The sequence below is a fragment of the Psammomys obesus genome, unplaced genomic scaffold, assembly GCF_907164565.1.
Source record: "Psammomys obesus unplaced genomic scaffold, mPsaObe1.curated_primary_1811, whole genome shotgun sequence".
Lineage (NCBI taxonomy): Eukaryota > Metazoa > Chordata > Mammalia > Rodentia > Muridae > Psammomys > Psammomys obesus.
In genome coordinates, this window is record NW_026596088.1 from 14,734,041 (window position 1) to 14,738,963 (window position 4,923).

Genomic DNA, 4,923 nt, shown 5'->3' on the forward strand with positions numbered 1-4,923 from the left:
CACACACACACACACACACACACACACACACACACACACACACACACGCCTGGCACAAGTCAGAATCTGCAGGGAATCAACCCTGCGACCCTATTTCCCAGCTGCTGGGGTTGGCTCTCCCTTCTTGGATGGGTCCCCTGTATTGATAGCATTCAAGTATCTTGTGCTCATGAAAAAGTCAAGGAACCAAAATGGGCTCTGGTCCCAACAGACTTCCCGTTCAACTTTTGTGCCAATCTGCAGACTTCCCCTTCTCTCCACATTCAGCTGAAGCTGGAAGTCCAAGCACAACAGAGGCCCGGCTTATTCTTACAAAGCGTTTATCCACCTGACATTGTAATTGTATGAAAGGACCAGACTATATGTAGAAGACACAGCCATGAACTCCTGTGAGACACTCATCCTAACCTACCTCGCCAAGAGCAATAGAGTTAATTCCAGACTCCCTTGACCTGACACTGGAGTCACACAGGGCAGTTTTAAAGACTTGTGCTGGCGATGTTTAAGAGACATGTTTTTTTTATTTAATTATTTTTATTTTTATTAACTACAGTTTATTCACTTTGTATCCCCCTGTACCTCCCTCCCTTCTCCCCTCCCAATCCCACCCTCCCTCTTCCCCACCTGTGTCCCTCTTACAGTCCACTGATAGGGGACCTCCTCTCCTTCCCTCTGATCCTAGTCTATCAGGTCTCATCAGGAGTGGCTGCATTGTCTTCTTCTGTGGCCTGGCCTGGTAAGGCTGCTCCTCCCTCAGGGGACAGTGATCAAAGAGCAGGCTGATCAGTTCCTGTCAGAGACAGTCCCTGTCCCCATTACTATGGAACCCACTTGGATACTGAACTGCCATAGGCTATGTCTGTGCAGGGTTTCCAGGCCATCTCCATGAGTGGTCCTCAGCTGGAGTATCAGTCTCAGAAAGACCCCTGTGCCCAGACTTTTTGGATCTGTTGCTCTCCTTATGGAGCTCCTGTCTCCTCCAGGTCTTACTATCTCCCACTTCTTTTCATAAGATTCCCTGCACTCAGCCCAAAGTTTGGCTCTGAGTCTCGGCATCTGCCTTGATACCCTTCAGGGTAGAGCCTTTCAGAGGCCCTCTGTGGTAGGCTTCTGTCCTGGAGACATATTTTTGTTGTGCTTCTTCCTCCCAAGTTGTGGCTCTCATGTTTGACTCTCTGTTTTCTGCACTTACAGGGTCCCTTGGCAGTACACCAGCCAGAAGAGTGAAAGCTGTCTCCACAGCTTTCTCTGGTGAGGATGAACAAATGTCTACGCCTCCTTCACAGAGCACCACCAACAAACTGCGGCCCACTGACATCAAGCTTGGGGGACCAAGGAGTTTATCAGACTCCAAGGAGTTACAGAGCCTGGGCGAGGGGTCACCAGCCTCACCACTGCAAATTTCTACCCCAGCGTGGATGACTTCTCCTAACTATAGAAATGGACACCCCTTCAGCTACTCTTCAACAGTCTGCTACTCTAGCACCCCCAGAGACCACATGGCATTTTGGCAGGTTGCAAGGGGGAGCAGACAGAACTGAAATGAGAACCTAATGACTCTCCCTGTTCCGTCCTTCTATAAGGCAACATCAAAAAAAAAAAAAAAAAAAAAAAAAAAAAAAAAAAAAAAGGCCTGATCTCTAGGTCAGGGGTGGGAGGTTGCAAGTTCTCATAGTTGGTGGCTGTTATGCTCTCGGGAGGGCGCTCTACAATACACATTGACAGAATCTAATTGAACAGCTGTCTGGAAGGGAGCGAGAGCTTGAACTGAGCTGGAGATACCATGGCCCAGGAGCTGGGCACTAGGTTGAAGATCATGGAGCATCCTGGGGGGGGGGGGTCTGTTTTCTGCCAGAGGCACCTTGATGACTAACACACATGTTGAGGGGGGAAACACGTGTCTTAACTTCCTGTTGCTCTGATAAAGACCAGAACCAGAAGCAACTGGGGGAGGAAATGGTTTATTTCACCTTTTAGGTTGTGGTCCATCACAGAGGGGAGTCCAGGCAGGAGTCTGGAGGCAGGAACTGAGGCAGAGACCATGGAGACACACTGCTTATGGGCTCGTAGCTTCCCCTGGCTTCCTCAGTTTGGTTCCTTACACAACCCAAGACACCTGCCCAGGGGTGGCACCATGCACAGTGGGATACGCCCTTCCATGCCAATCATTAATCAAGAAAGTGTCTCTCCTATAGGCCGAGCTGATGATGGCATTTTCTCACTTGTGGCCCCTTCTTCTCAGATGACTCTAGCTTGTATCAGGTTGACCAAAAACTAAGCAACACACAAGCACTCAGAGGGACATAGGGACATGGGGCCTTATCTGGATGCCTTATCCAGGCATCCAGAAGTGAATGAAGAAGTGTCTTCAAGAGGCCATGTGGGCCAGACAGGGTTCCACACACCCATAATCACAGCACTCGAAAGTGAAGGCAGGAGAAGGGGTTTAACATCGTAGTTATAGTCAGAGCTAACAAAGCTAGTGAGACTATCTCAAAACAAAGAGCCACTTGATGGCCTAGGCATTGAAGACTCATGGGATCTTGCATCTCTTCCCTCCCCCACATGAAGTTCCCGCAGGGCCAGCTGAGCTTTCATTGGGAAGATACTGCTACTAATGCCTTCTTGGAACCCACCACTGTTGCATGGTCTACCCCACGAGTTGACAAGCAGCAGTTCCTGAGAAACAGGCGTTAACCAACGTGCTGATTCACAGGGTCCCACCAGAGTGTAGTTTCACTTAAGTTTGCTCAAGAGTTGTCATTTCACCTTTTCAGAACAAAATAATTTTCCCGGTACTTCTTACCAAGCAGAAGAGGTGCTGAGATGTCTACTAGCCTGTAAACTATTTCTGTATACACACACACACACACACACACACACACACACACACACACTCCAATACCCCATGGAGACTCTGCCAAAGAAGAGCTCTCTTATCGTGCAAGCTCAGCTTTGCTAGCACTGGTACTCGTACTAGAAGTAGCTGGTTTGAGGTTCTGAGAGGCTGCAGTCAACCATCGAGATTGACCTTCATTTTAGCTTTGCTCAGTGGCTTTCGAAGTATAAAGAAAACCATAAGAATTTCCAAGAGGGTTCTATGCAGATAAGTGCATACATGCGCAACTTAAAGATCGCCATGAATCACCTTGAGGTTGCTGTCTTTAGGATATCTGCCCTGCACACAGAACGTTATCAGCAGTTTATGAGAGCCCCACAGAATGTTAGCGCCAGGAGTAGCCTTAAATACTCAGCACCGACCTGTGGACCACTTACATTAACATCACCTGACGTGAAGCTTCAACACTCTTTGCTCTTTGGTCTCACATCTCATTAACTGAGTCGGAACCTCTGGAGAGGGTGCTGGTCAATACTCTCACAAAATAGCAGGACAGTGCAGGCACCCCTCTCCCCATCCTCTGCCATCAGACTCGAGGATCACTGTTCTATTCCAACCACCTCATTTAGAAGAGGAAGAAGGCTTTTGAGCTGTGTGGATTTGACATCGCAATCAGAGCACATAGAGCTGCAGCTGCGAAAACTGTCTTCTTGTGTCTGAGATCCTGGACAAGAAGGGCTAACGATACGATCAAAATACAACCTCACCATGGCCTCACTGTCTCTTGAGTGTGTGTGTGTGTGGGGGGGTGAATTTGGCTAAGGATCATGATAGAATGTCTAGGGTTGAAGAATGCATGTTGAGGCTTTTGGCATTTCGGACAGTAAATAGTCCATTGTCACCCCTAACAACCAGGTCCCCTGCTTTGTTACCTAACTTTATTCTCTTGAAGACAGTCTCTGACTGAACCTGGAGCTTTGTGGGTGGCTAGCAAACCCCACAGTCATCCTGCTTCTGCCCCTCACAGAGCTGGGGGGCCCATGGCCACGCTCAGCTTTAAAAAAGAAAATGTGTGTGTATGTGTGCTGCGCTCATACGTGGTGCAGGACTCCAGAAGAGGGCACTGGGTCCTCTGGAACTAGAACTGTAGACAGGCGTGAGCTGCCACGTGGGTGCTGGAAGTCAAAGACGTGTCCTCTGAAGAGCCAGTGCTCTTAACTGCTGAACCATCTCTCTTGCCCACATACCCAGATTTGTATGTGGACGCTGAGGATTTGAAGTCAGTCCCCACATTTAAGCAGTAGACACTCTCATCCACACTGCTACCTCCTTAGCCTAAACTAACTTTTAAAATGAAATCATGGTCCTCTGTGCTCTGCAGGATCCTTTTCCTGTGGGTCTCTTCTCTAGCTCTCTGAGTGGCTCTTGTCACTCAAAGATCTACAGGTCATAAGCCAAGGGTCACTAGGTGTTTTTCTTGAGGTGGAGTCATATTTCTTTCTTGCTTGTGCTCCTCCCAGTCATGCTTTGTCTAGTCTTGTCCTCTTCCCTCAACAGCCCCATCATCCAACTGTGTGCTCCACAGGGTGATTCATGTGGTGGTAGGAGACCAGGGTTTGAATCCCAACTCTGCAGAGCAATATCTGTGAATGTATTGTGAAGTTCTTTAACCTCTCTGTGGCTCCATTCTCTCATCTCAGCCGGGTATAGTGGCACACTTATAATCCAAGACTGGGAGGAGGAGGAAGAATTCTAGATTGCAAGAGACGAGATCTTATGTGGCTAGCGGGCAATCCTAGAGAGGTGAACCTGCAGACAACAGGGTCCCCAGAGCATCTAACACTTTCAGGAAGACAGCTGAGAACTTTAGAGTGGCCGCCTTCCCAAAGATAAGTAGAGAAAAGGTCTGGGGGGTACTAAGATGGGGACCAGGGTTGGTCTAGAAATCTAAAACAGTGTCCACTCTAGTAGATGAAGGGACAATTAAAACATTTACAATTATAAACCACAGAGAAAATCTCTCAACCAACTCAAGCTCAAATAGAGTATACAGAAGGAAAGCCAACTTTTCTTTTATGTTGTTT